The sequence below is a fragment of the Erpetoichthys calabaricus genome, chromosome 8 (genome assembly GCF_900747795.2).
Source record: "Erpetoichthys calabaricus chromosome 8, fErpCal1.3, whole genome shotgun sequence".
NCBI classification, from domain to species: Eukaryota; Metazoa; Chordata; class Cladistia; order Polypteriformes; family Polypteridae; genus Erpetoichthys; species Erpetoichthys calabaricus.
This window is the reverse complement of record NC_041401.2, coordinates 165418080-165431346: the sequence shown is the minus strand read 5'-3', so window position 1 is coordinate 165431346 and position 13267 is coordinate 165418080.

The window sequence follows — 13267 nt, the reverse complement described above, 5'->3', positions numbered from 1 at the left end:
CTACTTTTCCTGATATTCCTGTGTCAGCTTCATTAAACTGCTCCTTACCCTCGCTATACTGTGCAGTCGCACCACTGCTGCAAACATAAGGGCACAGAGTTCTTCCGGAACCTCTTGGCTGATAGGACTTCTCATCCATCTACCCGGGGTGGTCCACGCCCCCATCTTACTCTGTGGGGAATTCCATTTAGTCTTGGCTCATGGCCAGCTCTATCATACGTATTCCCAAAAGCATGAGAGGTTGTTGTTTTCTGATAAAATTGCTTTCTCGAGCAACAATGAAAGACATGTATATTGCTGTAATGAAATTCTCACTTTAGAATTGCTTAACTGTAACAAATACACCTTTTTTGTCACACAAACTAATACGTGCAAGTGAATCTTACAGTATTTGTCATGCAGAATTGAAATATCTAATCAGACTTTATCTATTATACAAGGATTTTCAGTGACACAATTAGAATTTACAATAAAACATACGACCGGGTGAACAGATCACAGACAGCAAAAGAGACTATTGGGGCACAAGCCAGGGAACCCCATCTAAATGGTGTAAAAAATAAATAATAACTGAAATGGTGCCCTGGGAACAAAACAAAGTTGGTTCTCGTTAGGCTGGTTTTTACTCAGAAAGGTTTCCAATAGCAGAAGCTCTGTCCTCATTGAAGGCATGGTGAAAAATGAGACATTGCATTCTGGGGACTGCCCGTTTTTTATGGTGTCTGAAAAAAGGAAGGGGTGGAGCCAACTCTGGGCATTATGGGTGGGGTTATACATCCTCCTTGGGCGTCTTCTCGGAACTGTGGGTATAAGAAAGACAACAGGGTTCCCTTTCTGACAACGCGTACATCAGCAGAGCCAGTGTCATGTCTCAGCCAGGGTTTGTCCCCTGGCCGGGGTTCAAATTCATGTTCAATATCTCTTTTGTTCATTTTGGATTCTTTGATTTATGCTGGAAGTTGTTGTGGAAAAGATAATGGGTATAAAATTGGATGCCATCATGAAAAATCCTTTCCATCCCCTCCAGGAGGCGCTCTCTTGGAGCATTTTTAAGGTTTTCAAAATCCTCCTTTTAACATATAAAGCATTAAATGGCCGAGGTCCGGCTTACTTGTCTAAACTTGTCATGACTTACAAACCTGAGCACACATTAAGATCTCAAGATGCCGGTCTGCTCATGATTCAAAGGATTAATAAAATAACAGTGGAGGTCGAGCTTTTAGTTACAGGGCCCCTAAACTGTGGAATGGTCTGCCTGCTACTATAAGAGATGCCCTTTCGGTCTCAGCTTTTAAATCCCAGCCGAAGACTCACTACTTCAGTTTAGCATACCCTGACTAGAGCTGCTGATTAACTGTACAGACTGCATCTCTGTTGTTAGTCATTAGCACTAAAACATAAGTAACATGACAGTTATAATTGGATACTAACCCTCACCTATTCTGTTTCTCTTCTCGGTTCTCAAATGTGGCACTTGGTGCCACGGCCCACCTGCCAAGTTGTTTTGCCTGCCTAAGGTAAAGTCATCTCTGATGGAGGATTGCAGGAATCATCGGATAGAGGGGTCCTTTCATCGGATTGGCTGGCCCAGCACTGTTTCAGCCGTGGAATGGCCAGATGGGGGAGGCAGCTTGATGGCTGATGTCTCCAGGACACTAAACAAATCCAAATCATATTATGTGATATCATCTACTGTTAAATTCTGCTCCGTAGTAAAATTTTTATACTGTATTGAGGATTTGTTGTGTTCTGTGTGTTGTATTGTATTGACCCCCTTCTTTTTGACACCCACTGCACGCCCAACCTTCCTGGAAAGGGGTCTCTTTTTGAATTTCCTTTTCCAAGGTTTCTTCCATTTTTTCCCTATAAGGGTTTTTTTTTATAATAATAATAATAATAAATTTTATTTATATTGCACTTTATATTTTAGCAATCCCAAAGTGCTACAGAGTAAAAATAGAATAATAAAATTAAAAAAAAAAACAGAAGAGTCTATAAAATACTTTAACAAAATGACTTTCTAAAAAGATGAGTTTTTAGGTTTCGCTTAAAGGCCTCAGTCGACTGTGGGGCTCTCAGGTAATCAGGGAGGGCATTCCACAGCCTCGGCACCACCGATGAAAACGCCCTGTCACCCATGCTGCTGAGCTTAGTTCTGGGGACTTGAAGAGTGTTAGTGTGTACAGAGCGGAGGGAACGTAAGGAGTTATGGGGGGTAAGGAGTTCCTGTAGATAAAGAGGGGCATGTCCATAAATGCACTGGTGGGTAAGAAGGGAGACCTTATACTCTATTATGAATGAAACAGGGAGCCAGTGAAGGGTTTTCAGGATTGGGGTGATCTTGCCAGGAATCCCAATGAGGAGTGCATTACAGTAATCCAGCCTGGAAGAGACAAAGGCATGGACGAGTTTCTCTGCATCTGCCAAGGTGAGTAATGGGCGGAGTTTGGCGATGTTCTTGAGATGGAAAAAAGATGACTTACAGAGATATTTGATGTGGGTATCAAAAGTAAGTTGGGAGTCCATTCTAACACCCAAATTAGTAACAGATGTGGAAAGAGGAATATTTTGGCCAGAGAAAGTAATACTGGTGATGGTAGAAGAGCGAAGATGATGTGATGTACCAACTAAGATGGCTTCTGTTTTGGATCTGTTCAACTGAAGAAAATTGAGCCTCATCCATGCCTCTATCTCCTCCAGGCAGGTAGACAATGTAGATGTTGGCAGAGGAGCAGTAGAGGAGGTGGGAGTAGTCCTGAGGTAAAGCTGAGTGTCATCGGCATAGCAATGGAACGATAAACCATGTCTGCCAATGATAGTTCCAAGGGGGAGCATGTAGATAGTAAAAAAGATAGGGCCCAGCACAGAGCCCTGTGGAACACCACAGGTGACGTTGTGGGTGTGGGACTTTGCACTGCCAAGGGCAACATGCTCAGTTCTGCCAGTCAGGTATGATGTAAACCAATTTAGAACAATTCCTGAGAGTCCAATAGTGTATTGCAGGCGGTGAAGAAGGATGTTATGGTCTATTGTGTCAAAAGCAGCTGTCAGGTCAAGGAGGATAAGTAGTGAAGGTGAACCAGTATCTGCCGTCATCAGAAGATCATTGGTGACCCTGACCAGGGCTGTTTCGGTACTATGGCCAGGGCGAAAACCAGACTGAAACTTTTCAAACAGATTGTTCAGTTTGAGATGATCGTGAAGTTGTGCTGCAACTATTTTTTCCAGAACTTTGGAGAGAAATGGAAGATTGGAGATGGGCCTAAAATTGGAGAGAACTTCAGGATCCAAGGTGGATTTTTTCAGTAGAGGTCTGATGACAGCAGTTTTTAGTGCAGAAGGAATATGGCCAGCCAGGAGGGACTGATTTATTATCCTGGTGATAAGTGGAGAGATGGCAGAAATGTTGGCCCTCAGCAAGGGTGAGGGGAAAGGGTCCAGGGAACTAGTAGACGGTTTCATTTTCCTGATGACAACCTCCACCTCTTCCCGTGTGGCAACAGAGAAAGAGCAAAGAGGATGGACGGTCTCAGACAATGAGTCAACAGTTGGGAAGGGCAAGATATCCTTGGTAGAGAGGTGTAAACGGATATTATCAACTTTTTGTTTAAAAAAGTTGATATACATGTTGCATCCGTCATCAGTGGTCTCAGAATGGGCAGGTAAAGGAGGTTTGAGAAGATGATTTATGGTTGAAAAAAGTTTTTTAGAGTTGCTGGAGCCATTTCTGATGATGGTGGAATAAAACTTGGACCGTGCAACCTTCAGAGCTTCTGCATACGCTCTCATGTATTCTCTGTAAGCCTGTTTATGGACAGTCAGCCCAGAGGCCTTGAGCCGCCGCTCAAGGACACGCCCAGCCGCCTTCATTTTTCGCAGCTCGCAGGTATACCAAGGTGCTGAGCACGAGAATGAGACGGACCTCGATGTTAAAGGGGCGCGGAAGTCCAGGAGACTGCTCAGGGACTGGTTGTAAAAATCCACGAGGTCAGCAACAGAGAGGGAGCTGATAAAGTCAGAGGAGAGAAATGTAAGGTCCAAGGCCAAGGCATCCACATTGATATTCTTCAGAATTCTGAAGTAGATCTGTCGTTTTGGTTTGATACGGGAGGAGAAAAAGGGCAGCTCCAATGACACAACTTTGTGGTCTGAAATACCAAGATCAAATACCTGTAGATTCCTGATTGGGGCACAGTTTTTGGGAGTTTTTCATTGTCTTCTTAGAGAGTCAAGGCTGGGGGGCTGTCAAGAGGCAGGGCCTGTTAAAGCCCATTGCGGCACTTCTTTTGTGATTTTGGGCTATACAAAAATAAATTGTATTGTACTTTTAGTCACAGGTTTGTTCCACCACAGTGTGTTATGAAGAGCCTCAGGCGACAATCTTTTCTGCAATTAAGCAACTCAATGCTTCCTCCTGATATACTTTTTAAGTTCAGTTTCAAATTTTTACATAATATATTGTCACACATGCACGCTTAGGAGGCAGTCAACAAGCCTGGAGGTGAGTGAAATTTCACGAGACAAGGAGTTGATCCATGGTAATAACGCCTCTCTCTCTCTTCAGACAAACAGAAGGAATATAAAATACCAGTACTTCCGGGTTTCCAAGATGGCATCCGATCATCACATCCTCCTCTGACTTTGAAAGACAACGTCACTTCCAGCGTCCTCGTCACAATGTTACTTCTGGCCCCAACCCCGATGACATCACTTCTGACTCCACATCAGTTCCGGCTACCAAAGATGACATCACTTCCGTCTGACAACCATGATGTCAACTCCTGCCAACTCACTTCCGTCCGCCATATTTTCTGTATAAAAACGCCATTCTTGCATATGTACTTTGTCAATTGCTATACAGTATTTTGATCACGATTTCTAGTCTTTTTTTCCATTATTGTCCTTACAGGGATGGCCCCAAACTTTATTTTGTTGTGTTGGAGTCTTATAATTCATCACAATATATTTATGTAGTTAGTTATCGATTAATTGATTGATTTGTTGTATTATTTGTCCAGTGTTCAGTGAGTTTGTATCCTTGTTTTTTATGTTTCTACTGCTGTATGCATCTGAATTTCCCCATAGGATCTATAATAATAATCTAATCTAATCTAATTTTGATTATATGCATTACGTTTTTGATTTTGTTTATGTTTCTAAGCTGCCTGTGTTATATTCCCTGTGTTTTGTGGGTGGTTCCCCAAAAGGAGGTGACACCTGCCAATCACTGCCAAAAACTGCCCTCCACCCTATAAATCTGGAGGTTCTCCCACAGTTCCTGGTGGTTCGTTTTGAATGTGCCTGGGAGTGGAAAGTTTTCTTGTGTTTATTGTGAATTCTGTTAATTATTTGGATCTGTGACATTTTCGACTTTCTGCTTTTTTTGTTGATCATACCTTTGGAATCTGTTTTTGGACTTGCTTGATTTCGTTTGTCGTTGTGTTTCAGACAATTCCATTTTGTCTTTGTGATTGGAATACTTGTTGCGAAGAATACATCTTTTCTTATATATAAACGTCCACGTGTGGAAGTGTGTGTGTCTGTCTGTCTGGCCCGGAAATGCGAGGCTACATCATGAAGCTGAAAGAGCTGGCAAGGCGGCCCCAAATTAACCAGTCGGAAGAAGAAAGAAGTACGAGGCTACAGCATAAAGCTGAAAGAAAGCAACTCTGTCACCAAAGTAAAACCACCAAGGAAAGACAAACGAGAGAAACCCGCTTAGCCGCTGATAGACAAGGAGGGGCGAGCAAGTCCAGAAAACGAAATCGCAGACTCTGCATTTCAATTTTTTTTCTGACAATTTCAATGGTTTCTAGGAGCCCAGGCTTTTTACAGGACAGGCTTACACAGCTAGTATTTTATAAAGATTTAGTACTTGTTCTTATTGTTGGCTGGGGTTTGATGGTGAAATCCCCCTCTAGTGGGCATTATTGGAAGTGCTTCGGAAATTTTTCATGCTTGGGACTGCAGTATTATGACAGTCAGGAAGATGATCCCCACACACACTACATAACAGGGGTAGCCACAGTGGCTACATGTTTTCATTCTAACCCTTTTCTTAAGTGGCGACTACTACTAATTAACTTTAATTAATAATTTAATTAAATAAATAAATTAATTTAATTTATTTGCTATTTATGACTCAGACCCTTTAAGTCAGGGCTGAGCAACGTCAGTCCTGGAGGGCCGCAGTAGCTTCAGGTTTTTGTTCCCACCCAGTTGCCTCATGAGAAATCATTCATTGCTGATGAAGCACTTATTGCTGAGGTGACATTTTTCTGCTTCATTTTAGTCATCTCTCTTGTTAAAATTTTGAACCCTTAATTGCTTATTTTAGTCATAACATAAACAGCTGTATTCACAGCTCCTTATCATCAATAAGATGCAAACGACAAAGGAAGCAGCAGTTCTCCATATAGCTTGTCTCCATTTCCACCCATGTGTATTCCTCATTCACTGTTTGGTCTAATGAAGTACTCAGAAGGAAACTGAAGAGAACGTGAAGAACTGAAAATTACTTGTCCGTTTTAGGCTTCAAATCACTTGGATGATGCATGTATCATTAGAAAGTTCATTCTTAAATCATAGATTTTTTTTCCTAACAAGTCATGAAATTAAATAAGATCTGTTATTGGTGATAGGATTGGCTTCTAATTAAGCAACTTGGTTGGATCAAAAACCTGTGGCCACTGCGGCCCTCCAGGGTTGGAATTGGCTACCCTTGCCTTATATACTGCAAATGCTGACAGAACATCACCTAAAAAGTAGAAGTGTGCACGTTTCTGCTGGTCTGGGCCTCAGGAATATCTCTCTTAAGGGTCCAACAGTAGTCAGCAAATATACTGGGACTCCATTTGCCTTGATGTCATCTTTCCATTTCGGAAATGTCCCGGTGAAGCAATTCACCACATTTGCCACTTGCTGCTCTGAGATTTCCAGGAGAAAAGTGTGGAAAGTTATAAAATGTTCACAAACAGCTATAAAACCATTTAAATCCTGAATTTAATTAAAAAAAACTGTACACCTTAATAAGGGTTCATATACTAAACATACAGCCTAAAGAAAGACATAACTATGAGTGATAGAAAAATACTGAGTACAATCAGCATAAAAAGGGACTTTTAAAATCCACTTTAATTTTTACAATTTGGTCTGTGACAAATCTTTGTTGAGCACTGTTATTGCAGTATGTTATTAAAGTATTGTTTAAAAGAAGGTTTCACAGTCTAAGCTGGCAGGATGTTAGTGTCTGAGGGAAGCTTATGGCACTCGGGTCAAGGGTGTGGGCTGGTCTTGTTGAAATCACTCTTGTGCAAGTGTTACACCAGATGAGCACTGAATGAGATCCTGTGTGTGTGTGTGTGTGTAAAAAAAAAAAAACAAGCATTAAAATACAACGGAGAGGAGCCTGTGAGCCAGGGGCTTATAAAATGGAATCTTCCCTTGCAAGGCTTCACATTTTATTATTATACAACATTGAATCACAGTGGACTTAAACTGACTTTTTAACACTGATGAACAAAAAAAGACACTTTAATGTCTAAGTAAACACAAAACTCTGCCAAATCATTAAAATTAATCTATATATTGTCACAGGAGGCTGGGGGTCAGACCCAGCCGGGATGCCTGGAAGGACCGGGAGGTGGTTTATACGTCCCCCGGGCCACGAAGGGGCAACCACCCGGGATGTTGAGGGGACCACGGGGAAGGAGCAAGGAGGCTTAAGCCCACTTGAGCCCGTGGCCATTAGTAGAGGTCCCCCTAACCCCCAAGCGTCGTGAAGACCAGGAGATCGACACTTCCACCACACCTGGGAAGGTGGAGGAAGGACCTTCCAGGAACACCCAGAGTGCTTCTGGGTTCAAGGGCAGCACTTCCGCCACACCAGGAACATCATCAAGCATCTGGAGCACATCTGGCTGGAAATAAAGGGGTGCCGCCTTCCTACAGTCTGAGAGCTAGAGTTGGGAGCGGGAGCAGGACGAAGCTCCCATGAGGAGAGGAAAGGCGGCCCACGGACAGTGAAAGAGAAGCCCGGGTTGAGGGGTGTTTGGTGTGGGGGCACTGTGTGCTGTGCGGGACTTTTGTGGAGAAATAAACGTGAGTTTTGTAAATAGGTGGTGTTTGTCTGATGGTGTTTGGACCCAGGCTCACAATATAGATAGTGTATATATATATAGCAAATATATTCAAATATAAAAGCAAAATACCACTGACTCACTCATCACAAAATCTCCTGAACTTGGGACTTGAAATTTGGAATGTTGGTTACCCGTGGCCCATACGTGCTCACTAAGGAATGGTTTTAAAAATTTCATGGTCCAAGCGCGAAATTTCTTAATAGTTTTTTAGACCCGTTTATATGTCTGTCTGCTTTTCACGAGAGAACGGCTTAACGGATTTAGATCGGGTTTTTTCTATAATTTGCTTCAACATTCCATTGATTTTGCGACTTTAACACGCCAAGTATCATAGTTCACTTGCGGTACCGATTTATTAGCGCAAATCTGAGAGACACGCAGCGGGCCTAGGGGAGGAAGGAGGACCCTCCTCACTCACGTGCCAGCCTTGGGGCATATCTTACATCTGCTTAGCTAGTGAATGAGAGAACTACTTCACAAATTTAGATCGAGTTTTTTTCTATAATTTGCTTGAACATTCTGTTGATTTTGCGACTTCTCTCATCGTGCTAAGTATCATAGTTCACTTGTGGTACCGATTTATTAGCACAAATCTGAGAGAGACTCATCGGGCTGTGGGGCCCTCCTCACTCACACGTCTGCCTCGGGCGTAATCTTAACTCCGCTTAGTTAGCGAACGAGAGAACTACTTAACAGATTTAGATCTTTTTTTTTCTATAATTTGCTTGAACATTCTGGTTGATTTTGCGACTTCTCTCATTGCGCTAAGAATCATATTTTGCTTGCAGGAGCGATATTTTCATGCTAATCCAAGACAGATGCTGTAGGCCGAGGGGAAGGGGAAGCGTGACGTCAGGAGTGGGGAGCCGGGCAGGGCCCTCCTCACTGTACTGTTTCACTACTACGTGGGCAAAGCCGCAGGGGATGGCTAGTTACAAATATAAAGCACAAAAAAACTGACTGCGTAAATATTCATCCCCTTTAATATGACACCCCTAAATCATCACTGGTGCCATATTTAGTTCAATGGAGATCACTTGTCTGTATAGTCTAAGTGCAGCTGAATGTGGAAAGGCCATCTCATGGTTAGTAGGTATGGTGACCTAACCAACACCATGAAGACAAAGAGGCAAGTTGTGAAAAGGTGAGTGAAAAGCACAAGTTGGGATGTGGATACAAAAATATCCAAATCACTGATTACCCCTTGGAGTCGAGTTAAGTAAGTCATTAAGAAATGGAAAGAGTATGGCAGGGCGGTAAATCTGAATAGAGCAGGCCATCTACAGAAACCGAGATATAGGACACAATGGTGTGATGGACGTTGATTTTGATTGATATTTTGTAATTGATTCAGGACCAGAGTGACAGTGTGGTAAGAGCTACTCCATGTTAGTTCATGTCCGTAGACTGCATGTCATGACTAAAAGCAAAAAAGACATACTGCATTTCACTTCACAGCTGATCCAAGTGTATTGAGTTTCGATTCAAGACCACATGTGAGTCATGCCAAAACTGAATGCAATCAAATGACCAATCAGTGCCAAAAGGAGTGGCAAGGGGCGTCAACAATTGAGGTAGGAGGAGTTTGAATCATGAGTGCGTTCAGCCAGCATTAAAGAGCTGATAAGGCAGGTGATCCACCGTTTCATTGAATGGGTGGAAGCTAGCGATATAAATGACGATTTCATTCTCTTCCCTGTCTGCTACTTTAATTCGCCTGCTGATTCAATGTGCCTCTCTTAAGTTGATGTTACCAGCATTGTACACCACATTGTAGAAAATCCCACCGGCCATCACAGAGTTATAGAAGAAGTGAAGGATGTCACTACCCACATTAAAGAAACACAGTCTCCCAAGGAAGTACAGCCTGCTCTGCCCTTTCTTCTATACAGTAGTTCCTCTTTGTTCCAAGACCAGTTCCATGTGCCATTGATGTGGACCACCAGTACTTGTAGGATCAAACCACTTCTACACTCACTTCCTGAATGGTGCTCAGACATAGATGTTCCTTGGTGTGGCAAAAGTTAATAACGAGTTCCTTGGTTTTGCTGATATTGAGATGCAGACGGTTCTCTTTGCACCAAGAAACAAACATCTGGACCTGACTAATCTCCTTATCAATACACCCCATGAGTGCAGAATCACCTGAGAATTTCTGCTAGCGACACGACCTGGTGTTATATTTATAGTCAGAGGTGTATGTGTTCCTTGTGGCGCTCCAGTGTTGATAATACAGTCCTTGAGCCTCACAAACTGCAGCGTGCCTGACAGATGGTCCATTGAGGACACCATAGTATCATCCACCTGCATATTGAGTTTACCCCATAACAGGAATGACTAGATGGTATTGAAGGCACTGGAGAAATCATAAAACACAGTCCGCACAGTGCTGCCAGCTTTGTCCAGGTTAGAATAAGCCTTGTGGAGCAGAGAGATAATTGCATCCTCCACTCCTTCACTCCAGTCTGTGTCTGAAAGGCAAACTGCAGAGGGTCCCAGGTGGTCTACTACAAGAGGACTCAAATAGTCCAGAACCCTCTCAAAGGTCTTCATGATGTGAGATGTAAGCACCACTGGTCTGGAGTCATTAGGTGAAGAGATGCCTGCCTTCTTTGGAAGAGGAACAATGCCGGATGTTTTCCTCAGCTCAGCACTTTCTGGAGCCTTTGTGACAGGGGACACCAGAAAGTTGGTCAGCACAGTCCTTAAGAACTCGAGGATTGACTCCATTTGGTCCCACGGCTATACCTGTGTGTAGCTTCATCATCATATTTGATCTTTAGTTATGGCAGCCCATACCGAGGGTTCAAGGTGGACACGTCACTGGCCATTTCAGTTGACTTGGTAGGAGTTGTTGATGTAATACAGATGTTTTTGTGTTGTATTTTAACTGAAATGAAATGTGTGTACTGTAATGATAAACAATCAATTGGATGTTTGATATGATTTCAAGTATGACCTAATAAATCTGAGCCAAAATGAAAGGCACTACATGCAAATACACTGCACTGCAATGAGATTAGCACTTTGGATTGCATTTCATTTTGGCATCAATGATATTCCATACCTAATGAACTGGACCATATCTTGACTGCAGAACACAAATTGTATGTCCAGTTTGATTCTGCTGAACAAAACGGAAAAGCAGAAATGGTCTTCCTTATCAGTGGTCTTCACTTAACTTCAAGCACCAGTTTTTTTGTTTTTTCTCTGGCTCTCCAACTCAGAAATGAGAAGCTGGACCCCCGCAGCTGGCATACTGAACACTTTGAACAATTGACATCTTTTTTTAAAAAAGTTCAAATTATGGTTAAGCTGAGGTGCCCCCCCCCCCCCCCCCCCCCTCTCCCCCTTTCCTCCAGTCCCTTATCTGCCTGAGGCCTAACTTCCTTCCCTTTCTTCTAACGCCTTGGTGATGCCACTGATGCCCCTTCATAAAATGCAAGCTTTGTTGAGACCAAGAATGGCATGCACTGCCCCCTAGAGATCAAAGTTGTGTGACTCATCTTTAAAACAAAAAGCTTTAGAGCAGCTTCAGGAGTTCCCAAGAGAAGAAATGAGAGAAATATCTCCAAAGTAGATTCCAAGCTTTTTAGTTAAACATCTGCCTGATTTCTCTCACACGTCTATTTTTTATAGTGCCTTTTATAATTAGAGCACAATGTTTCAATCTGAGAGCAGACAGATGGTTCAATTCAAAGTTTTCAGGGGGCATTGTGTAGGCCACATACTCTAGATTTTACTGGACATGAGTTACAAGAGGAATGAGTGAAGCGGCTTGCATCAGCAGGGTGGAACCTGGCGTGAAAGCATTTTATTTTTGGCTGTTACAGTCTCTCACAGGAAGGAAATGTACATATTGTGATTAGCAGCTATAATATAAAAATAGTTTAACTGTATATGGTATGAAGAAAACTTAACTGGGCCAAATACTGGGGGCACAGTGGATGGTGCTGTTGGTTCACAACTCCACGGGATATGGACAGAATCCCAAGCTGTTTACCCTCTGTGTGGCATCTGTATGTATTTATCCAAAATTGTAAAGAGGCTGATTGGCACAACTACGAATCGGCCATTTATATGAGTGTGTGTGTGTGTGTGGTTTGAAATGGACTGGCACCTCAAGATTTGTGGAAATCAGCTTAACTATGGGATGAATGAAAGACATTGTTACAGACAAAGAGCCATAGGAAGGTTTGGGGCAGCCACCCGCATATTGTTTCCTGGCTGCAAAATTGAATAGATTGATGTAGTGAAGTGTACAGATCAGAGTCCTGAACAGAACTGAGGGGACAGAGGAAAGGTGGCAGCTTTTGATGGCCACTATAGGAAGTGACCTTATAAATGGGTTGGAACCGTAAGGGTCTTCATCCATAGGCTCGGGCCCAGAAGTGACATCAGAGGGGCCGGAACCATAGAGGGTCTTCATCCATAGGCTCTGACCCAGAAGTGACGTAAAAGTGGCCAGAACCAGAATTGATGTCATCAGGACCAGGCGGAATTTCCAGTGAACCGTCTGCAGAAAGGCGAGAAAAAGAGTCTGTGCACTCTGCTACCTCCCGGTCTGGTTTGGAATTCCTCTCATTCAAGCCCTTTAGCTGCCTCCCATGTGCACGTGTGTGACAACATAATGACATGTATCAAATAAAGCTTGGTGTGAAGCTTAGCCAGGGGCGCCAGCATTTTAATCTTTAGAAACATTCGTAGTTGTGTGTTTAAATTCTGCTTTCTAACGTTGGTGTTGACTTTCTTTTCAACCGTTTCCTCAAATGAATCTCTTGTAAGAGAAATAGAGAACAACGATAAAAAGTTGGGGTGCCAAGACGGCTACCCTGTATATTTGGAGGCAACGAGATTAAAAGAAAAATATGGAAAATATTGTAGAGTCATCTCTGTAGACGTGACTTCCAGACAGAATTGTCCCAATTTGAATTTTGGGCCCTTCTTACAGGAAGAGGCAGGTCCAGGTGGATGGACACCAGAAGTGACATCACAGGTGCCATAGCTGTCAATCAAACAGTCAACAGAGGGAGACAGAGAGAGAGAGAGGCATTAGGGCACAGTGCCAACTCCTGGACCGGTGGTAGAACTGCAGTTACTAGGGTCCTTCAGCTGTCCCCTATATG